Below are 25,419 nucleotides of genomic sequence, written 5' to 3' on the forward strand. Positions count from 1 at the left end.
ATATATATATATTTGAATTCGAATCGAAGACGGGATGAATGTATTTGAGGAAATACTATGGTATGTAGTTCAAGGCTGAGGTTACATTCATTCAGACATTTCTGAGCAGAAGTCTGAAGACTTAAAACTCCAATGCAATGCTAGCTGAATACAAACGTTCTTTAAGTTGGTATCATTGATTTATGATTAAAATAAAAAAATAGTGTTCCCTACTGCACTTTATTGTTTTTCCATTCAACAGTCTATTTAAACAATGAGAAGTTATTCAGTTACTAGGCACTTAAAAATAGCAAGACATCTATCAATCCTAAACCAATAATCATATTTTACAACAATAATCGGCAAGTAGAATCCAAACTGGCATCTTGTGTACACATTCTCATGTCCTCCAGCTGCGGTTTCCTTATTAGATATAAATCACCTAATCATTAATACTTCTTCACAAATCTTTCTAAGAAAGGTTGAATGGAATAAAGTTAGGATTAAAAAAAATTAAAGACATAAACTAGAATGAAATAAAGAAAAATAGATATATACTGGAGTTAAATTCCTGGAGGGTGCCTAATGTGTGTGTTTGGCGAATAATTCAAGGTTTCTTCCCTCCCCTTACATTATAGATTAAAAAAACTTAGCAGCAGGTTTTCTAATAAAAAAAAAGTTTTCTAATTGCGTAGTAGAGAAAATTATTGCAAGCTTGGAATAATAATTTATTTAAGAAATATATGAGGTGCGTATAAGGAAAAATAGGATGCACTTAAACAACAGCACGTTTAAAAATATTAAACATTTTGTTCTCTGAAATGATGATTGTATGGTGCAATAGATTCTAAATAACATCCTTAAACTAATTGTTATGTAGAGGCAATTTTACGAATGAATGCGTTTTGATTTGAAATAAATATTAAATTTGTACTATTTTTCCTAGTCAATATAGGCCTCTATTTAAAAATATTTACTGGTGATATTCAAGGCTGTCAGGTTTGGGTCATCACATAATTATAAATACTTAAATTAAAAGCCAAAACATTCCTTTTTGTTTCTGTTTAATCTACGTAATATAAACAGGTATCAGTTCATTTAAATGCTTACCCGTGCTGGATATAGTGTTCAACCAAAATTGAAAAACAAGTCAGGTCTAACTTATTATACACGTGGTCACTACTATCCATCTATCCATCTCCTTTATTTCCGAAAGCAGTAGCTAGAGTCAAAGAAATAGTGTATAGGTATTGTAAAATGGCTATGCACTAAAATATTAGACCCTTTACTGTGTCACCTGATGGAAAACTGCGGATCTAGCACTTGAATATAGCAAACAGTACGAACTGTACGGTAAAAATGAATTACTAAGTTGTATCCTCAGCTTAGTGCAAACAGACATTTTTTACGCATTAAAGCTTAGAAATGAAAGCTTAAAACACGTTCTTTCCTTATGACATATCCTCCTTTGGGACATATCGATAAGATCTTAAAAAGAAAAAAAAACTAGATACTGCAAGATCAGAGATGCCAACTGCTCCGGACACGCCAAAATAATTTTTAAAAAAAACGGTAAATAACTACTAGTAAATTTTGCAAATATTTGACTATTTTTGCTTGCTTTTTAAAATGGTACAGCATGAAATAATTACTATAAAGTGGTGAATTATATAAGCCTACGAATTATTTAGAAATAGTGGTGGATAAAAATCTATTAAATTGAATTTATTAAACCAAGAATCACATTTGATAAACTACCACTTTAAAACATATATTTGCTGTCCGGAGCAAGTTGGCATCTCTGCAAGATATCTTAAATTCCAAGTTTAAACTACCTTCAAGATCGTTATAGTGCGCATAAAAAACCCGAGCACTCTAATAGCTTTAGATCTAATGAACAGATTTTCACGTGCTAGGACTAAAAATCAATGAACTACGAAAAATTCCACTTCAAATTGAGATAAAAAGTATTGTCAACCTATCTGCACTATCGGTAAAATCCCTTTTATCGGAAAATCTAATTTTTATTTGAAATTTTATACCGTAATTTTTATGGAGATGTTTATTTAATTACAGTATTTCAGTTATTTTTCAGTAAATTTTACTGTAAAAATGACGGTTTATCAGTGTTTTTTCAAAGTAAAACAATAAGGTGAAAATGATTTTTAAGGTGAAAAGTTCCGGCTGCCTCAGTGTCAGTATTTGTTACCGCAATTAATCTGGAATATGTGGTGTGATAGCCTATCTTTAGATATGCTATTTAATGCGTGCAAACGATATTTTAAGCGTCGAAAGTAGATACAAAAGTATAATTTCTATGAATAAACTTACCTTTTTTAGACAGATTGGCGTTCTTAATTTTCAGGGGCAGTTATAATCTGTTTAAGCAAGGGAGTGTTCGAAGTTTCGAACTCCTCAAAGTTAATTTAACTTTATCTGTATTTCCCTATTAAGATATCATCTTTTTAAATCTTTTTCTTCGCAAAAACTATATAATCAACTTCTTCCAAATTTAAGATTTTGTTATTTGAAATTACTTAAATTAAATTCATGTAAAAAATCGCCTTGCAATTCAAATCTATCTTAGTAAATTAAATAATAAAAATTAATTAATGCTTTTAAAAATAATTTATTACATGGAATTATTCTTAGATAAACAAGCTTTATAAGTATTTGAATAAACTTTTTTATTCGCTTCATTAGTTCTGGAAAAATGGCGAAAAACGTAAATTATGAAATTAACATTGAATTCGACCTTTTTCATGCCTTACTATTAAAATCATATTTTCCAAATTGCTGTTAAGTACAATATTTTGACGGTTACGAACCCAAATCCATCGAAAAATGTGCATTTATTTCTATCTGATTTTGCAACTTCAAATTTTGTCTGTACACATTAATTTGCACTTATAAATGTAAGGTTGGTTTTAAGCCATTAAAATTAATTCCTTTTCGTGAAAATCTGAGCACAAAATCATAGTGTTCGTTTTATTTTTAACTTCGAAAATTAAGATATTTCTAAGTAATTTTTTTTCCTTCGAAAATCGCTTCATTGAGTCACTGTTCAAAAAAAAAGAATCATTATTAAACAATTCGTCATCATTCTTTCATTATTTGTTTAAATGCTTATTTTGAACGCTCTTTTTACATTAATTGGGGACAAGTTCACGTAAATTGTCCGCAAGTTAGTATTAACTGTCCACAAGTTGTCCAGTTGCACTAAATGAATAATTTCTCTGCACCGCAAAAAATTCTGGATAAAATTACGGTATAAAGTGCCGGTACTTTCTGTGAATCATAGGCAAAAGTCCATTTTTACCCGTAAAATAATATACCGTAATTTTCCCACTAATATTTATTTGATTAAAGCGATTCAGTGATTTTACTGTAATTATTACATTAAAAATTATGGTTTATCATATTTTTTTGTTCCGTAAAATATTTACGTCAAAAAGTGCCGGTACCCTGAGTTCCGGTACTTTTTAACGTAATTTAATTCGGAAATTTTTACAATCTATATGTTTTGAAATTTACTTCTTAATCGTTTCGTATCGTTTTCGTGATAATATGGCCAAGTGCGCAGTTTTCTGTAAAATTTTTCTTGGAGCGATCTCTTCTTGTAAGACATTGACGCTTTGCTACACCTAGACACCTCTTTTGAAGCTAAATATTATATTCGAATGTTAAAAGTATAAATGTGAATTCCAATGGGCACCCTGCACATGAATTTATGATCATTCAATTCACAATTTGCTTAGTAAGATTCTTAAAATGTATATTAAGAGCGATCTGTTAGAAGACCATGTATGTAATACTCTTTCAGCAACCAAAATTGCAAGGTATTGGAATTTTCTTTACCAAGCCGTTTTATAACCAGTCTCAAAGCCTACAGTTTGTTTTAAATTGCGGGCATTCAGTATTTCATGTAGACTTTATGTGTAGTTAAGGAAATAAATAGTTAAAAAAATTAGATAATTTTAATTCGTGCGTATTTTTTAAAGGTAAAGTTTAATAAACTGCTGAAAAAAAATTATTATATTTTTTACCCTGAAAAAAATACGTAAGAAAAAAAAGAAATTCTGTATTGTTATTGCGTAAATAATTTTGTTCTTACCCACAAGTATTTATATAAGTAAATTTTATATTTAATAACATTTTCTTTATTTCTCATAAATATTTGCAATGAATAATTTTACTATTATAATTCTTCCTAAATATTTATAATAAATTATTGCCTGAGCGATTTCTTATGAATATATCAATAGAGAAAAACTAAACTCAGTAATTTGAAAAATATTTTTATTTTTTATTTTACATAATTTTAATACGAAAATTAAAATTTAATAATTATTGAAAATATTTTTTTCCCTTTTATACGCAAAAAAACGATAATATTCATAAGTTCCAGTAATTTTTGCAAAAATAAATTTTACTCTCTCGCTTTCCCTCTCTCGCATTTTTTATTCATTTCAAATATTTTTATGAGACATGATTGATTTGTTTCCTTTTTGTTGCAATTTTATCAATATTTAATTTAAAAAAATAAATAATTATGGCTGCTACAGCTATTTATTATTTATAAAAAAAATTTATTGTTGTTTTTCGAAAATGGCTGAAACAAAGTTGCAGAAATATTTTTGTTAGTAAATGCTAAAAACAATAACTACATTTCCGTTATACGTAAACAGCATTCTTTTGATTCATTAAATAAATTAACTAACAGACACAATTCAACGAAAACTTCACAAAAAGAATCTGAAAAAGAAAAAAATTCATTCGATGGAATCAACAATTGTATCAGGTTCTTTAGAAGGTTTTTATTTGGATCTTTAAACATCAAAAAAGGAAATGTAAAAGGATGAAGAAGAAAAAAAAAACTGTACATCTTCGAAATACAAGATGACCAAGAAAGATATATTTAAAAGAGAAACTATATTTTGATGATCACTCTCAAATCCATTAAGACCCCGAAGCAGAACCTTGAAAACTGAGAGAATAATGGACCCTAAAGGAAGTTATTAAAGAAGAATGATATGCGCAACTGAGCTCAGCATTGTAAGAAACGCTTTGCATACGGAGTGAATTTTTATCTGTGAAAAAAAAGAATGAGTATTCAATTGGTTTATGATGGGTTTCACTTTCATCCGTTGATAATTCTTTATTATGCATACAATGAAGAAGATTATCTTTTGATGATTTGGGTGTAGTTTCATCTATAGAATTGATTTCCTCTTTTTTATTCAATCACAGAAATCTTTTCATATGTTTTAGCTTATTTACATTTTATGTCCCCTCTAAAGCAGAAAATAATTTTTCATTAACATAAATGTTTATTACGTAATAAGATGCAAACTAAGAAAACCGAAATTGTTGCTAACTATTAATCTAAATGGTTAATTATTTACATAATAATAATTAGACTTTAAATTTTTAGTGAATAATTAAAGCTTTTTTTATTTTTTAAAATTATTGCATTCGTTTGTTTTCAGTTAATACGCCGGCGTATTTATATATTAATTAATGTATGTGTTACGGAAAAATCCTGAAGTTTATTAAGTTCTAGGCTTTATCGGTAAAATATAGCTTTTACCAAAGTGGCTTTGCAAATATCCAAAGTAGGCTTTAATATAATTCAATTTCATCCTATTATCAAGCCTTTGCTGTAAAACCTCTGAGTTACCAAGCCATTTTCGTATTGCATTACTTATTAAAATATTAATTTATTTAAATTATACGAGCTTTTCGGTACATTAGTGCTATGAAAAAACTGACTAAGTAAATAAGTAATGCCACATTTAGATATTATTTCGATTCATACAGGTTAAAACGTTAATATTACACCGATAAAAAGCATGGTCAAAACTACCGGAATATGGTAAAATTTACTGTATGTCTGGCTCTATGGGAACACCATAAAGCTCGGAAATTTTTACCGAAGCGTTTTGGTAATGATTTTGGTAAAATTAACAATAAAATATTTCTTTATATGTGATAAAAATTTGTATATATGGTAAAATCTGGTAAATTTATCATGATACTTTAGAGCATGCCATAAAAACTTTTTATTCAGTAAAGTTTACTTTTCAGTTTTCTATTTTTTACGAAATGTGAGGCAATATGAACTATATTTCTGAAAACCAGAATTTCTAGTAAACCATTACCAGATCAACGAAATAATTACTAAATGAATGGTTTAAATACCGTATAATTTGGTTTTCAATATCATAATTATATATATTTTTCTCTTTTTTACTAGAAATTCTATTATTCTGCAGCAGGGTAATTTTATCAGAATTTTTTTCAACCACGCAGAATAAGTGGATTAGCATCTGTTATTAGTTCATATCGGCAAAGTTGAGAACCCAGCATTGTAAAAAATGCCGAAAATTGACTGGATGATTATTTCATAACTTATTTAACTACTAAGACTTTTGAATTATTAGTATTCATTAAATGCAATCTCATGGCGCAGCAATAAGGTTTATATGCTTTATTTTGCTTTCTTTAATGAAAAAGGCATTAAGTTATTAGTAATTACCATTTATTGCTGATAATAACCAGATTAACTGGGATAATAATCTTGCAAGGAAATATGGAGCAATGCTTGGTATTTTCTAAACTGATGATTTTTATAATTTACGAGCTATTTGCCCGGTATTCCTTTTATTGACGTTTTTCCTAATAGGGTATTATTATTATTACCTAAAATGAGCACGTTAAAGTAAAATTTGTGTTTCTTAAAAATTTGCACAGTTGAATATAGAGCATGTTGTTTTCTTTGAGCGACAAATATGTATTTTTTTTTTCCTTTAGAGAAAGAGAGCGAAAAAAAATTATAATAATGTGCTGTTTTGCTTTCCTCTCTTCTTTTTCCTTCTTCGTGATTTACACCCACGAAAAACATGCTTCCATCTCTTATCTAAAGAGTAATTGTCATTCTATTGGGGGGGGGTTTGCATGGGGACTGTATACATAAAAATTCTAAATTTCATACTTGCTTAAAAACGCAATTTCACACTCTGCCTAAACGCTTTATTTTCCACTTGGTCGGGTGATGAAACTTAAAATGAGATGCATTATAATTTCCAAATACTGTAGAACTTTTTAAACGTACTGTTTACTGAAGTTTTAAAAGAACTAAAGATTTTGTCCTTGTACAGTTAAACCCCGCTATAGTGAACCTTCAAGGGACCGAAATTTCGGTTCACTATAATCAGGAGTTCACTATATCCATTACGCAGAAAACTTAACTAATGATTCCCAAACTCCTCCCTTTTATTACACATTATTCAAATAAATAACTGAAAAATATTATGTAGTAGCAAAAATTGTGTTATTTTTTATTACTCTTCGTCTTGCGTACAAAAAAAATAGTAATCCTTAGCTGATGAACAATCCTCAACATCAGATATGGAAACACTTCCTGACTCTCAGATAATTTTGCCTGAATTTCTGCTATTCCGCTTTTTAAACCTGTCTAACTTGCCATTCGAACACATAAAAGTAGTCGCACAAAATCGCTTTGCAAATTCATCGACATTTGCCTGGGTTGGAAATATCTGCTTGGTTTGTTTAGGGATGGGAAAGTGAGATAAAAGAAGCAAACTAGAAAAAATGCTTATCACTGCATTCCCCTCTATAGATGGTTTTGAAAATTGGTATATATCAACAAAATTGTAATTGGTATATGTTACAAAATAACTGTAGTAATTTACAGTTATTTTGAGGTAAAAATTTCAAAATTATTACAAAAAAATGAAGAAGAAAAATCAGTCGAAGACAGAAAAAAGTTCATTATATCCAACTTTCTCACTTTTTTTGGTACACTATATTCACAAAAAATAACATTATACGTGTATAGCAAGGCACGGGACTGAACATTTTGTTCACTATATCCGGGAGTTCACTATAAGCCGTGTTCACTATAGCGGGGTTAAGCTGTATTTCAATTCTTATACGTCCTTTTTTGGAATTTTTGTATCAGAAATATATTCTTCCACACGTCACTATTCTTCTCTTTGGATATTGCCAAATCTTACAAACATAATCCCTTCCTGGTGAAAAGATATACAGCTTAATTATTTTGTTTCTTTCGCAGTCTAATCAACATTTCACAACTCCCCATTGTGCATCTCAGCTCAATATGTCACATCTCACTTCAACTAATGATCAGTTACATAATACTATCTATCTGTAACGCATTTGTATCCGAACTACAATTAGTCTCTGGGGAGAAAAAAACTGATGTTAGTTCAACTTATGTTTCTTATAAATTAAGACATCGTATTTTTCTACAAGGATTACCTTTTGCACTTGTTCTGAAAAGAGCGATACCCAACCGAGCAGAGTAACTGACTTCCTGCAACTGACGCTGTGTAACTTATTTAACGCACAGCACGTCTTTGTTCTTGATTGTCTTCTAATTTTGATATTGTGTCTCAAACGGCAAACGTTAATTTAGAGAAATGTTAGAAAAATGTTTTTCTCCATTCAATTAATTTGGTTTACAAGAATGTGAGTTGTACAGGAAGTAAAATAAGTAAATACATGTATACATTTTTTGACATGTTTAGATTTACAGAGAAGTCTACAAAACTTGGTCATCATAGTGCCTAGAAAATTGTAGCATATATCATATGCTACATCATATTAATGCATATTCTTTAATGTAACCATAGAATCATTTTTAGTTTTATTTGTTCAATGAAAAACCGCATGAAACTTAAACAGTTATAGTAAATGCAAGAGCAGCATTTTGATCGAAAATTGATAGTTAATTTACATCTAAATATTAAAATAATTTTTTGAAGATTAAATAAAAAAGATTATCAAAATAAGAACTTTAAAGTTTTTTTTTAAAACAAGTAAAAAAGAGAAACATATTTTTAAAGAGATATTTAATCAAAGGATTTCATAGTAACTTAATAAGAAAAGTCAATATTAAATTTAGAATTAAAACTATGCACATATATAATATAAATATATATTTTTTAAATTTTACAAGGCTCTATGTTTTTGTTTTAATTGCAGTATGCATATTTTTATGAAATTTTTAACAATTATTATTAAAATTTTACTTTCTCCTTGATATTAAATGTATAACTATCAAAATCGTATTTATGGTGTTTCACAACGTTTATTTTTAGACATATGTTAAGAATAATGCCAACAGTATTGAAAAAAGAATACATTTACTTTTAGGGAAATCATTTGAGATCGCAATCATGGCCGCTTTTAAAAACAATTTGATTTTTAAATGATCAGTGTGTATCAAAAACTACTTAAATGAGTTTAAGTAGTTTTTACGTAGTAATTTTAAGTAGTTTAGCAGTTTTTAGTTGTTTTACTGATTATAGGTTTTTATGTAATTTTACTGATTGATTTTATTATGAATTTGGCAAAATTGCCCTAATTTAAGGTATTTTTAAACCCGTCTATGTTTGAAAGTAATATCTATCGAGAATTTTTCAGAAATAAAATATTGAAAAGATCACTTTGAATTCTTTATTGTTCTTCAAACATGGATTTTTTCTTAAAATTTTCAGAGTTAAATGTGTTGAAAACTTATATTTTTTACGGTTCACATATTGGAAGTTATTATTTGTCAAAGTTGTCTTGATTTACGGTACTTTAAAACCCATCAAATTTTTAGAAACGTATCTGTTGAGGATAGAAAAATTGAAATTTTTAAAAAATCATACCTTTTCAAGAGTTAAAGTAACAGGTCTTTGAATAAAAATTGAACAACATGACTTTAGTTTTCTTTTTAAAAATCTAATTATAACTTTTAGATAATAATTAATAAGATAATAATTAATAATAATTAAATTTCAATAAATTTTATTTATACTGAATGAAATGAAATTTAATTTTCAAATATTCTATATAGTCCTGGGTTTCATACACTGAAATAGATAATGCTAGAGCAATGAAGAATCAACTCGTCACAGGTAATAATATGTTAGATAGCATGTTTAAAAAAAATAGAATTAAATATTTATGGCGATATAAATTAAAATGCAATTTTAATTAAATGTAATTGAAACTGACTCATTAAACATATTTTCGAAAATAAATTTATAACTTCATATTTTTTAATGTTAGGTTGGAACAAATATTGCATAAAAATTCTCTCAAAAATATACATTGATGTCAAAAAACATCTTGATAAGGTCAATAATAATAGTGTAAAGAGTTTTTGCTGGTATAGTCCTACCGAATTTACGTTACGTATATAACAAATTTACTAAACAATTGAAAACAAAAATATAACTACAAATTTGCGAAAAATATTTCTATCATGCGTTAAGAAATAATAATAAAATGCAGAAGCCTGTAAAAAACATTAAATTCAAAATAAACCATTAACACTTTCATATGTAGAATTCTTTCATGTCATGAAAGAATACGGAAAATTGCTTTCGAATCTGAAAAAAAAATTAAAGAGAACAATTACCATAGCAAATTACCACTACAACTATAGTTACAATCTTGTAAAACTATCTTGCGTATTAAAAAATTCATAACAACTATTGATGACATTTACTATATATACTAGTGGGCTGCGCCCCCTGCTCACTAACGCTTGCCAACCCCCCGAAAATTGCTACGCAATCTTATATGGTTTGCTTCGCAAACAAAGCTCGCTTCGCTCGCTACTTACTTAGGGACATTGCAAATGAATAAAATTCTAAGAATTCAAAACAATCATTCAAATCCATATAAAAACTTTTTTTTAAAAAAAAAATTAAATTTTTTTAGTAAATACTAAGTAATTAAAATAAATTTGAATTCAAATAAATGACATGTAATTCGTTAAACCTATTAGAAATGTGCTGTAGTTAATAATTCCAGATTAATAATCGTTAAATAATTCGTGATATAAATCATAAATCGTCAAATAAATTCGTAATATATAAATTCGTTATAAATTCGTGAAAAAACCGCTTTCGACAAAATACAAAAATAGAGATCTATCGACGAAGACTACTCACTTCTGCCTAGCTTAACAATATGAGATTGCCGCAGCTGATGCTCTCTGGTTATTTCAGTTTGCGTTTTTAAAAACGCTATATGTTGAGCCACCTCAGCTAGATTTGGCATTTTTAGCGGCGATCATTGGTCGATTCACCGTGTAAGAGAAATAGTAACGTAAACAAAATAAAGCAAATGTTGCCACCGGCGGAACAGAAATACAGCCAAAATTTGGGAGCTACGTAAGAGAATTATATATATTAGATTTACTATCACCCGTGTTAAAAAATTCTTAACAACTAATGATGACACGTTCATATGTATTATTCATTCATGTTTTGATTGAATGTTGAGAATTGCCATTGAAACTGAAAAAAAATTTGTTTAAAAAAATTACCATAGCAAATAATTAGTATAACTATATTTCAGGTTTCCAAAAACATTTACTATCTCGTGTTTTAAAAAAATCGCAATAAGCAGCTGGAAATTTTTTTTTTCAAAGCAAGAGTTACCATAACAAATTACCTCTACAACTATAGCTATAAGTTTACAAAAGTATTTACTATCACGTGTGTTAAAAAAATCATAATAACCATTGACGCTTTTCTACGCATAATATATACACGTTACTATTGTATAATAGATACATGTTACTATTGTATAATAGATACATGTTACTATTGAATGTAAAGAACTGTTTTTGCAGCTTGTTAAATTTCTTTTCACACGAAAAAAGAAGAAAAACTATCAAAAGTTTCCTTGAAAGATTTTTTTTAAACAAAAGGGGTGCAATCTTTATACTGATGATATGTTTTCTTTCATACTCAGCTTGTAGCTTTTATCGATAATGACAAAATGCAAATTCTAATCTTTTTAATCGGTGTAAAAATCATACTTTAAGGAAGGCTAGATATAAGTTTCTTGAAAATTGTGTTTCAGAATTATAATATTCCATTGTATTTTTAAATCTCTGAATCTCAAATAAGGAGGACTAGAATAATAATCAGGTATGTTTTTACTTCCTTTTGTAGTTAGATTTTGATACTGTTAAAAAGAATAAAAGAGTTGCTTTTGTTCTATAACTGAATATTTTTTAAGAAGGTAAGCGTACCAAAACACTTTTGCAAAATGTAGTTCATTAAAAATTGTTTTCAATCTGAACTAATAAAAAGATAAATATCTCAATCATTAGCACAAAACTAAGCAGATTGTAGTTTATGTTTAAATTATAAATATTGTAATAAAAAATAGCTATTTAATTTTTTTCTTATTTCATAAACTTCGTGTGTAAGTCTTGTTTATGAGTTTGTTTAGATAATATTTTTAAAAAAGTATATTCTAAATAAACTGTTACGCACTTTGACGCAAATTTATAATAAACTAATTGTAATTTAATAATTAAAATTATGGCGGTGGTATTACTTTTTAATTTTGAATTAAGAAACTAAATATGTACTAAAATTAAACTGGAAAAAAAAAATAGTGCGTGGGGTCCCTCCACGCGGAAGAAGTTAAACTTCGCAACCTGCGACGTTAATTGGGTATAATATAAAAAAAAAAAACACAACTACTTTCATTTAGTAGGAATAACATTTACCATGACGCAATGCTAAATTCTATGCCACTATCCACATAAATCAATTATTAATCAAAANTGCTCTGTAATCACGGTAATATTGTGCATTTTTCCCTCGTGGACCTCTTGAACCAGTGGAAGTGCTGTGGTTGCCTCATCGTCTCGCCCTGGAAAATGTATCTATATTAATAATGTATGTGAATGCGTCATAATGTAATTTCAGAAGAGAAAACCTAACAATCAATTGATATTCGCAAGAGACGTACCTTGACATAACCTTAAATCCGTCGCATTGTCCGTGAGATTGTTTTCACTCACTTTTTACAATTGTTATCAACTAAGTTTGAAAATAAAAAATACTACCCTATTAAATTATATGTGTATCAAAACAAAATATTTTTTTCTGTAAATATTTTTCTAAAAAATTATTTATAGAAAAACAATACTTTTATTATTTTTATGCTAGTGAGAACCAAAATAATATGGAAATGAATGAGGGAAAACTGGATCCTACCACGTGATTTTCCGGCCAATAAAAATGTAGCGTTAAACGTTTAACGCAACCTTGTTGGAAGACGCATAAAAAGTATAACTTCAAAAAAGAAAAATATCACAATATGTATGCACTAATATGCATACGTCATTACTTGAAGAGTATACCTAAATATGTGTCAATTAAGCAACTGTAACTACCAAATATTCATAATTAACTCGTGAACATAATACTATGTAAATTAGTTTTCATCAGAGTGTTCACCAGGTGTATCGTAGCTTTTAAGATTGCCTTTAGTATATTGATATCTCTCACGATTTTCGGTGCTGAAATTTTATTTACAATAAATATCCGTGGTTTAAACTTTATTAACATTTTATAATGTCAAGCTTTATTTCATACTAACCAAAGTATAAAGGAATAAAATATTGCAAATTAGTTTCAAAATTAATTAAAACTGTTTTGAAATGAAATTTCAACGCATGAGAAGTTTTGTGTAAGTTATCAGGAGAATTTCATTAAGCGTCCCATGCTTGTAAGGCCTATACGCAATAGTATGAAGTCTCGTCGACGCAACAGGATCCGCATCAGCACAGGAGGTCCAAGCAATAGCCGACCGGTCGACACAAGGTACCGTGTCACGCACGAGTTGAGCACCACAATTACTTCAATATAAAAATAATAATAATGTCTTGCGTTTCAATAAGTAAGCATAACCATAGAGCGATTGAATAAAATCATCAAATTATTTAAAAGTTTCAACCTTCGCAACATTTTACATTTATATTTTACATTTACAGTTTATATTTTATATACATTTTATATACATTTATTTAGTTTACATTTTATATTTTACATTTACATTTTGCATTTATACTATACATTTTGCATTTACTTTCACATTTTTAATATTTGAATTTGATTCATGTTCTAAAAAAAAGTTGCATTCCTACATTTTTTCTTAGAACAAGTAAAAGAATAATAAACAACGAAATGATTTAGAATTTTCCTCTACGTTGAAGTAATTTAAATTCCGAACCGGACAAATTCAAAAAGAATCTCTAAACAAATCTCAGTCAATCGTTTGACAACACTAAGAGGGCATTGTGTCAAACAAATGCTCAAATAACACGAAAATAAGGAAGAAATTTTGTGTTTAAGGTGTTACATCAGCTCATCATATTGTATTCTTGTCTAAGCTTTAACTCATGAAATAGTTCACAATACTCTTTATGCATTTGTTAATATAGTTTACGAACTGAATTCTCAATGCTGCGGTCTATCACGCAGCCGGAAGTTGAGAATTTATTCAGTCTTTTTTATGTTGGCAACATGACTTGGTTACGGTCGTAGGGAAAGGAAGCGTGATCGAAATCGAATCGAATTCGTTAGAAAGCCGCTTCCGATACAATTTCCGTAAAGATGTACATAGAATTGTGCACTATGGTTCAAAAACAACCGGATCAAATGTTCCGCAAAGGATATAAATTTCGTTTTGGCTCTTTCTTACTTTTCATGTTTCTTGTATATTTATATTTCTTTTCTTGTTTTCGTGCTATAACGTAACTGGAAAATGATTGAAAATTCTCAGTCATTTTGTTTCGTCAGATAGAATTACATTATCATCATAGAAAAGGAGAAGAGATGTAATTCTAGTACGAAGTTAAGGAACTAAGATTTAAGAATTTCTTGAAGGTTTAAACAATTTGAATTGCGAATGGAGAAAAACTTTTTTGAAGCCTAAAATATTTTTTATGCTTTTTGTTTTTGAATTTGGAACATTTAATTCAAAATTTAATTAAAAAATGTTTTAATATAAAAACTGCTGCAAAATGTCTTTTGCTTCCTGAAGAAATATTCATACGCCGAAATGAAAACATAAAATAGGATGATTTTACTTATACAAAATACACATTGATTAAACTGGTTCATGAAATGAATTTAAAATATGATATAATATTATAAAGTTTATATGCATAAAAATATCAGAAGTTAATTTTTTCGAACTGATTAATAGAAAAAAAACTGTATTCGCAGCAGCTGTGTGCATACAGTTATTTATACAAATTTGTAATTTTTAAATTATATTAAATTAAAATCAGTGGAACAACTTTTTTAGTGTTTTGAAACTATTGGCTAAATTAGTATAATAAGAGGTAGTGATAAGGTAAATTAATTTGCATAATTTAAAACTGTTATAATCATAAATTTGCAATCTTGTTCATCTAATTTGGAAAAAACCAGATTTAAAATAAATAGAAACATCCCAAAACTGTATAAAATTATTTTAGAAAAAAATTCAATAGAAGGGATTAGTAGCCTATATTTACTGTCGTCATGGTTGCAAACAGAGATTGCTGATTCTGAGCCTTTAAAAGGGAGTTTTTTTTACTGTGCATAGTTTTCTGCAAATTAAATAATGCACATAAATATAGAAAACTATCTACAACTATTTTTTATTACTAATTAGTTTCTAATTAATATCAATTATGGATGCAGAAAAGCCAAATTTATCCCGTCTTGCTCATCATTCATACTCTGCAAAGACAAGATTTGTTATTTTAAAAAACAATCAGTTTGCTTCACAGAATAATAATAAATAAATATTTGGTTGTTATGTACATGACCTACTGTAAAACTGTTTAATAAACAATTTAAACACTGATGATAACGTTCTAATCAGTTAAGTAGACATAAGTTCGAACATAAATGAACTTCTTTCACTTCTACGACTCAATCCAGATTTAAAATATGATAACCTGACCCTTGATTGTTTTAAAAATCAATTTTTTGTCCGATCGAAGATGCTCAGTATTTACTTTCATTTTTTTTCCAAACCGCGTCTTTAAATCTATCGACATTTAATGTTTATTTTTTGCTTTTTGTGATATAAGAAAATGAGGTTGAAGGGTTGAATTAAATAACAATGAATTTCCTACTAATCAACGAGAGCACACTTTTCTTTTCTGATACTCATATTATTGAACAACAAACAATGCGGGGGAAAATGAAGTTTTTGATTTAAAAAAAAAAAGATTTCAGTATTTAAACTTATTAAAAGCTTGGGCTTTAATTTTATACCTTTACTTACGTGTATTTCCTAAATTCTTTTTGCTTGAAAAACTAATAATAATTTGAAACAAGTAGAGTTGGATGATTCTTCTGAAAAAAAAAGAAAACAACTTTTTTCAACTAATTATATTTCATTTCTTATTTTATAACCCTCGTTTAACAGCTGACCCAATTTTAGGTTTACGACTACTAATGTTCAACTCCGTAGCCTTCTAATTTTGAGCCCAATCCAGAAAACAATGGAACTCCTGAATCGAGTATTGGGAGAAAATTGCCTTCGTAGAAGACTTTTTGATGGAACTCTCCCTCATTGGCGTTGCATTGAGGGGAAAACCACGAAAACCTTCCACGGTTAGGCTGATGGCAAGGGGACTCTAACCCATGATCCGTCTACCACTGAGAATACTTTACGTCAACACTGTTGTCGATGCAAGCTGGATGTGGAATTCGTATCTACCAGCCTTCGCTGGGATTCGAACCCGATTCACCTCATTGAAAGGCGAACGCTCTTATCCCCTGAACCATCACGGCTCCTAAATTAATTATATTCAATTTTTGATTTCTTTTAAATTTTGTGTTTGATTTAAAACCAATTGAAATGGTTTTAAGACTTAAATTAGACATTGTTATCCGTAACGCACTATGGCCATACTGTCAGGAACATATGGCTAAAATTGAAGTCTAAATTGTTTGTTTGAAGTCCATGGATTATGCAAGTAAAACAAAGTCCCGAATATATTAAAATGATAGAAGCTATGTTACACTGCCCGTCAGATCATTATTTTCAAATTGCATTTTTCTGAATTGTTGGTACCTAGATGATCCTTTATTTCAATAACTCTGCAATATATGCTTATAGAAATTTTATCGTACATTTTTTACTCTTAGTTACGTGCTATAACTGAAAATTGTTAAAAGTTTATTGTTTTAAGTAGCAACCTTTAAAAAAATTCTAACTTCAAAGTGAGAAAAAGTAATGAAAAACAAATATTGATAATTGTAAGCGATTTTCATTCAAACATTTTTTGAAGTACGATATGATCAATATAGCTAATTTTACATTGACACAATGCCTCTTTATGAATCTTTAGAAAAAATGACTAACTTCTCAAGAGTAGCTAAAGCTACACATAATTCTATTTAGCACAAATTATCTTAAAAACATAAGTAATACAACATTTTTAATGTTTTAAATGTACAACGGGCAAAAAAGAAAAAAAATTGATCACCCCAAATAACTTTTGAACTAATGTTCGAATCTTCACGTTCTGGAACCCAATCTTAATGGTTCAAGGGGTCTCCTCAAAAATACTAATTACTTAGTGCAGAAGATATTTCAAATAACGAAACCAAAAATTCACTTTTTCTGAATAAACATGCATTTTTTTAACGAATTTAAAATTCAGCCCCAAAATATAGAGGTAGGCGCAATATGGAAAATATAGTTTAAATAGTTTGATCAGGAGGGCAGTCAAAAGTTTTGATTAGTGCTCAAAATTAATGTTAATTTTACTCTTTACGTATTTTGCCATATCTTGAAAAATTTTTAAGTAAATTGAAACATTTTCGTGCACAATTATAAAACGTATTTCTTTAAAGATAATTCCATGCAAAAAAATAATTTTTAGTAAATATCTATTATTTTTTGTTATTTTATTTAATAATAGTCGAAAAAATATTTTGAATTGTAAGGTATGCAAGTTTTTTACATTATTTTGGAGAAATTAATTTTATTTGACAAAATGCAAAATTTGATTAAAATCAGTAGAATAATTGCTGAGAAATCGAATTTTAAAAATACGACTCTTTTAATATGCAGTTTTTATAAATTGCACGCATTTTTAATGCGATCAAATTTTATAAATTTATATTTAAAAAAATTATTTGCATTTTTTATTATTTAATTTTGGAAAAATGAATGTACTACATCATGAATTTTTTTATGCTGTAGTGCAAGGTTTCATAATTTAGAAAGTTCTCTTAATAGACAGAAACTTTTTTACCACTATCTTTGTGTATATATGCGTGTTATTATATATATGTGTTATTATAAATGTGATAAACTACAAGAACAATGTATCTCAAAACATAGAAACAATAGAAAATTATTAGGCTTCTTTAAATATTACAATAATAACTTCCAAGCTAATGGTATAATGTTTGTTGGTGAAAGGAGAGTTTTATATCCATTCTTTTGGAGTTTAACTTTTTTCTATTTCATAAAAGCTAGAATAATTTTTGACTATTCACTCCACTTTCGTCCGACATCAACTTCGGTTGTTTTCATTTAAAGCGAAACTCGCTTCTTATTTCCTGAAAATTTGCAGATCTACTTTATGAAAAATTCACATCGACATAATGAACAATAAACCAAATTATTTTCTATATTAGATTATCCAATTTTTACAATTGATAAAAAAATCAATTTTCTTGTTTTAATATCATTTTTCTTATATCTGTAGTAAAAAATCAAATAATGAACAATACTTTTCTTTTCCTCCAAATTATAATTAAACCTCCAAAGATAAAATGGAATGCATTGTTAAAAAAAAAGAAATAATTATATACACTTGAATGACTGTAGAACAAAGTTGTTTCTCAAGTAAAACGGTATCGTCAGAGAAATAAACAAAGAAAAAAAAAGCAAACTCATCGGGGTTTCTTAACTGAGACTTTAACTTCCGACTACATTAATCTCTTGGCGATAATCTGTTGTTTAAACAATAGATCACCATCATTTCCTATGTAACAATAGGAAAACATATTCCAAAATATACATTTTCTTAAGATCGTCTGCGTTTTTAAGATGTGTTTTTCCTGCACATGATATTAAATTCGTCAAATCATTGAAATTTTAAATAACTGACCTTTGGTCATTCTAAGGACAAATAAAAATGTCATCTCTTGAATAAGAAGAATTAAGAACCATTTTAAGCATGGTTAGGTATATGGGACATATGATTAATCGTCAGCTATTTGTTATTTTACTGATACTATTGTATTCCGGATAGGAAAGTGTTGTGTTTCTAATCGTTGAATCGGAAAGACTTTCTTTCCGATGACGATAATTACAGAAAGCGTTAAAAATCGATATATTTTCTTTATCGTTCGTCATCTGTTAATTCTTTTTACGATCCTCTTGTGGTCGTTTGAACAAAAGCCAACGACAGTACCAGNATTATATCTACTTATGCATAATTACTTATTATTTAATAATAAGGTATTTAAATTTCAATATTAATATATTTTTCATAAAACGATTGTTACACAATGTACTATTACTTTAATAAATGTTTAAAGTCATAAAATAACTGTACAAACACAGTATCTAATAGAGTTTTATTTTAATTAACAGAAAATTACTTTTGTGGGGGTCGATGGAGGTTTCGAAAAATTACATAGGGGTCGATGGTCAAAAAAGTTTGGCGACCCCTGATCTAGATGGATGAAAAACAAAAATTAAAAACAAATTTAAAGAAAAACACGAATTTTCTTGTGCCTGGTAATTTTGCATCGGCGATCTTCATCATCTGCACGGACAAAATAAAATGGTACCGATTATTTTGTTCTGCTTGGTACGCAAAATTTAGGTTACATTCTTTAAAAAAAAAGATAGAAAAAAAAAGAAGAAAGAAATAGAGAAAAAAAATTTCTCGATGTATAATAAAAGTTATCAATTACAGCGTACGAACATTTGAATCAGAATAAAATCTACATAAATAAAAATAATAATAAAAAATGAGTAAACGAAAAAGGTTAAAAATTCTCCTCGAAGTAAATAATCAAGAAATGCTGCGTCAAAACAAAGTGGGAAGAAAAAGAATAAAAAAGAAAAAGAGAATTAAACGATTGGCCGTAAATATTGCACTCAACTATAAAAAATAAAAAGTGAAAGCGATTCTGTAAGTTGAATGAGTCAGGAAGAAAGTGTCGTGTTTGTTTGTTATTGTTCTTTTTTATTCACTATCCATTTATACGGTCCATTAGTTTCTTACGGCAATTAATAGACTTGCAATCCCTTTTCTTTTCAACAATATCACACGACTTATGAATAATTCGTTGACCCTACGATTTCAATAAATATTCTTCAGTGGGTTAGCGTAACAGGTTGTTTTATTATTCTTTTTATATTTCCATGATTGTTTCATCAACTATTCTAAAAAAATATTATTTATATCTTTATTGAAAGAATTCATTCAAAAGAATGGCTTGCTAAATCGCACCATTTCATTTGACATTTTGATGTAAAACAATGCATTTGTTCATCTTCCAGCGATTTTTTTTCAATATATTTTAATTCCTTATAAAACAAAGTGTGACAAAGCTGATATGAACAAATCATTTTGTTTTTGCACTTTCACAATACGATTTTCTATGTTAGAAATTAAAGGCCTGCAATCAACGTTATCATAGGTAAATCGTGGCATTTGCTGATTCAGAAGCCAATCACGTTCAGCACTCATGCGTGACGTCACTTACAGGTATCCAATTAAATTTGATTTAAATTACATAGTTAGGCAGAATCATTTCACTTCTCTGTTGCAAGTATCTAGTTGATCGTAAACTTAATCTAGTAAGATTTATCGAAAATTCAAAGCATTTAACACAAGTTAAATTTTAATTTTGGTGCAAAATTTATTGCATATAAATAACTAGTTGTACAGTTTTTCTTTCATGCGTAAATTGTTCAAAAATATAGAATAAAGCTATTTTAAACCTAAAATATTTCTAATTCTTAAAAATATAAATTTTTAAATAACATTTAAAACATTTTTTTCACTTTAATGATTTTATTTTAAACACTGAAAAATATTTTCATCAAACAAAAAATTAGTACAACCATCTAATCAGATCTCAGAGGAAATAAAGAGTTTTGCAATTAATTGTTGTACTGTAAAAATAACTGTTTAGTTTACAATAAACATATTTTTCTCGGAAAAGAAATAATTAAAGAAAAAAACACAAGTTTTTTTCTGTTTTTAACCAACAAATACGCTACTTCATTAATTATTACTTTATTATTATTATTATTATTATTATAGTTAAGTCATGTGCCAGCCGGAGGATCAACTGTGTTCCCACGAATTGGAGTTGAAGTGAAACCTGTGAAGGTAACTCAATTTTTATTCCAAAGAATTTTTACGACGCGTTAGTTACAACTTATGGCAAAACCACTTGCTATATTTTCATATGGAACTAATTCCAAAAAATTACTAAAAATATAGAAAAAGTTTAGCGTGAGTAAAAAATTACTGAGTTAGGAGACCCATACATTTTTTCTAAAATAAAATAAAAGTTATTGCAAGACAATGATGGATTAAGATATCTAATATTTTTTTTAAAATTTAAAGCTGTTTCAGAATTGTATCTGTAATGAAAATTAAATATTATTTAAACAAAAATCTAACGACCAAAAATTTTGATAACAACAATCGTGTTGAAATGTTTTACCACAATAAAAGAAAAGACTCACAAATGTTTTGCAAAATTTGATTTGAAGATTCTATTAAACGTCCCTTTTAACACGTTCACTCCGGGGTGACCCACCGGTGGGTCACGCTAGATTATCTCATCTTGGCAGCGCACCGGAGTAAAAACTAGTAACAATAAATGTCATTTTTTTGTTTTTTTCCGGGAATGATAAAAATCCATAACTACCAATTTTTTTTAACGGATGCAATTTTTTTATTGAATTGCTTCTTCGCCGTGATAAATTTCTTTACAGTGATTTGTTATTGTTGTGAATAGATTAACTCCTCCCGAATATTATTTAATATTGAAATAGTTCTTCTACCAGTATTTTCTATTTTCCGTCCCGCTTTCAGGCGCAATACCCGGCGTGAATGCGTTAAGAAATAATTAAGGGATGCCAAAAGCTCCGTGTTCGTGAGAACGTGAAACAGAATCCCTCCGNATTAAGACGTTTATTAGTAAAATAATATGAAAAATATAGTGGCTTATGTGAAAAGAATATAATTTTTTCTTAGGTATGATTAAATATAAAGCAATAATGACTTTAAAACCATTAGCTCTATGAACTTAGTTTTGATTCTATTTGATTCAGTAGAAAAAACACATTAGAAACAGTACCTCACTTGTCTTGATAGCTACGTTAAGAGTATATCCACCTTATACCCCTTCCCACAATAAATTCAATATGGCGGCAAAAGATTACATCGGATAAGAAGGTCAAACTTCATATATCAATATCGGGTTTAAGCCGCAACTTTTAAAACAGTTACTAGCTTTCCTCGGAGTATTTCCAGATTCAAATACTTAAGAAATACCTTATTTACTACATTGAATATAATGATTTTTCTTCAAAAAACTGTTGTCTTACGAGAAACAGTAGTTTTGCAAAGCATTGTGTGCTGTGAGATTTTAATTATGGCCCAACGGTCCAATTCCTTCACGTGAATAGGATTTTAGAGGAAACAAAAGGAAGAAGAAACACGGAATAAAGGCTTCCGTCTTTTGCCTGCAATTCCTTTAATACTCCGCAAACTATTATTCATTTTTATAGTAAATTAACACAATATATTTGTGATATTATTTTTGGAAACGTACTGTTAGGAAATACAAAAGGTATAAATGAACTGGAAAATTAAAATAAGTAAATTTTATTTTCAGTTCTATTAACAAAATTAACTGCATATTTTATGATTTTTTTAAATATGTAAGCAGTTTATATACGTAATTCAGGTTTCCGTCAAGTTTTCTCTAATATTTGAATAACAAATAAAGTTAAGGTGCAATAGACATCACTTTATTCAAATCTTGCCCTTCAACTTCAATATGACATAACAAATGAAGAAGCCTCAATGCTAATAGTGTCGTTACATCAAACACATGATTTTGTTCAAAATATGTTTAAGGGTCAAAACCAGCCAAAAAGAACACAAGCACAAAAGACACGACAAATAACACTATTATCAAAAGGGTTTATCGTTAAAAACCCGGAAATGCAAATCGCGCCGATGATTCTTTTTCCAAACTGTGTTTTATTTTTATTCTTGACACGCAACTAAATATGAATTACAAAAAATCATTTAGAGGCTTTTAAAGAAATCGTCTGCTACACGCTTTGTTGCCATATCGAATTTCTAAATTTTGGCGCCCAATTAATGAATGGGAAGATGGTGGAATGAGAAGCTTTTAGCCATTTAGATTTCGGAAGTAAATAGAAGCTAAGGAGTAAAGGAAGCGTGAAGCGCTGTCACTAAAAAATGTATGCCGGCCATTAGATTACTGACTCACGTATAAAATGATAGAAATTTTCTGAGTGTTGCCAATAAAGGTGATTGAACTTTGTGGTCTGAGGAGGCATTTTAAAAAGTTTCGAAGTTGAGTGTTAATGTGTTTCCAATATCCGGAGATGAAAGTGGATATATTTTAAATGGTACTCAAAAGATTGAAATAAAATCACTGATACGCTTGGTTTCAAAAATTAATCGATCCCACGTGAAATTTTTTCACTTGTTATCATCTTGGAATTAGTTTGTGTAGAATACGAAATAATTTCGTATTTATTTACACTTATTATTATTAAGAAAAGTTTAAAGTTACATAGTTTACAGTTCCAGATTATTATCGAACAGTTCTATAAATTTGCTCCAGAAGACTCTTGAAAAAACTATAGTTGAACTCTAAAATATTCTACAAGGAAAAGTTTGCTTAGATTTTAATTTATGAACTAGGGACAGCTATAAAAGGATGGACAGAGTGTAATAACTTTCTTAAAAAAATTGTGCATCATCGTTATAAGAAGATACATGTTATAGTTGTTTGATATAATACTAAATTGCGAAGCTGAAAATATTATTGAAGAAATGTTTTCGAATAAGTGAAGAAATAGTTGTGAAACATAACGTTTTCCTTGCCATATCTTTATCGAAACAATATAGAAAGAGCATTCATCCAACACTTAAGAAATATTGTTTTGGAAGACCTGGTAGCATGAAAGTTAGAGTTAACATAAGCATGGTGAAAACTGTCTAGAAATCATTTGGAACTGAAAATTTTTTCGCTATATGCTTGATTTTCTATGGTAGTAAGCTGCAAAAAATCATTAAATCATTTTTAGCGAAGTTATGGCTTTAATAACTCCAGTATGCTGTTCATCAATAAAAGAAAAAGCATTGTAAGTTTAAACATTTTAATTCTCATTGGCAAATTGTATTTTTTATTTATTCAGTTCGTATAACAATAAACATTTTACCATGTTAACTATAAGAAATAATGATTAACAAATGTTAAATAATACTAAATTTCATTTAATTATAATTTAAAAAGTTTATAAAATAAATATGACATTTATCGTAAGTATAGTCTGTGTTCATGATGAAAAATGATTAGAAGGTTTTTTTCATAACAAAAAATACTTTCTTTCATGCTATGTGATGTGTTGTAATGCTACGTGTTTTAATAAGCTACAAAAAATCAGTAAAGTAGTTCTAAAACATTTATTAAAAAGAAAAAGCATAGAAAATAAAAAAAAATTTAATTGTTGTAAATGAATTGAATTTTACCTCATTAACTTTTTCTTAACATGGACATTTCATAAAGTTAACTATAGATAAGACTAATTATTTTCGTGATCCAAAAAAAACTGTCTCCTTTGTATTTTGGTTCACTTAAGAGAATACTGTGAAATAATATTTCTTTTTCGTTTTCAAATTTAAAGTTTAACATATTTCTTTTAAAATTTCTTAAGTGTGTGCTAATTTTTTCAGGAAAGAAAAAAAACTTTTAAAATTAAAAAAAAAAGTGAACTTTATTAAAAAAAAACATTTTTATGTAGGTTTTTATCTAATTAAATATAAATATTTCACATTTTTTTAGGTATGACTAATAAATAAAATTATTTTTTTAAGTTTAATGTTCGATTTCTTAATAAAATGTAGAGGGTAGCAGATTAATAAAATGCTTTTTTTGTAGCAATCTTTGTACCATTTTATACCTATCCTTATGATGTTCGTAAATTTTGATATTCAACAATAATATTACTGTGCTTCTTTATTAAAATTTTGTTTTAAGAAGGGACAACGGTGTCCTTCACATATATTTTTTTCTGACGCCCTAACTTCCAGTTAAAATATATAAATAAATATATATTTAAAATATATATTATAATATATTATTAATATACATATTATTAAATACATAGTTAAAATATGCATTTTGATATTTTTTAATTCTAAGAAATAGTCTAATAGTTCTTAAAAATAATCTGTATAGACTATGGGAATTACATTTCTACTAAAATAAAAAATCCAAAAAAAAAGTTGTTTGAAATTTTTTTTCCATTCATATTCAAAATATAATT

The 25,419-nt window shown here is 28.1% G+C and overlaps 1 protein-coding gene across 1 annotated transcript in view; it reads left to right on the forward strand.

The window, feature by feature from the left end:
* The window catches only part of LOC107443070 (neprilysin-2), a 103,476-nt gene that overhangs the window by 24,315 nt on the left and 53,742 nt on the right, over positions 1-25,419 (forward strand). The gene's annotated exons all lie outside the window — the stretch shown is intronic.

Source organism: Parasteatoda tepidariorum, chromosome 10, assembly GCF_043381705.1.
Source record: "Parasteatoda tepidariorum isolate YZ-2023 chromosome 10, CAS_Ptep_4.0, whole genome shotgun sequence".
Classification (NCBI taxonomy): domain Eukaryota; kingdom Metazoa; phylum Arthropoda; class Arachnida; order Araneae; family Theridiidae; genus Parasteatoda; species Parasteatoda tepidariorum.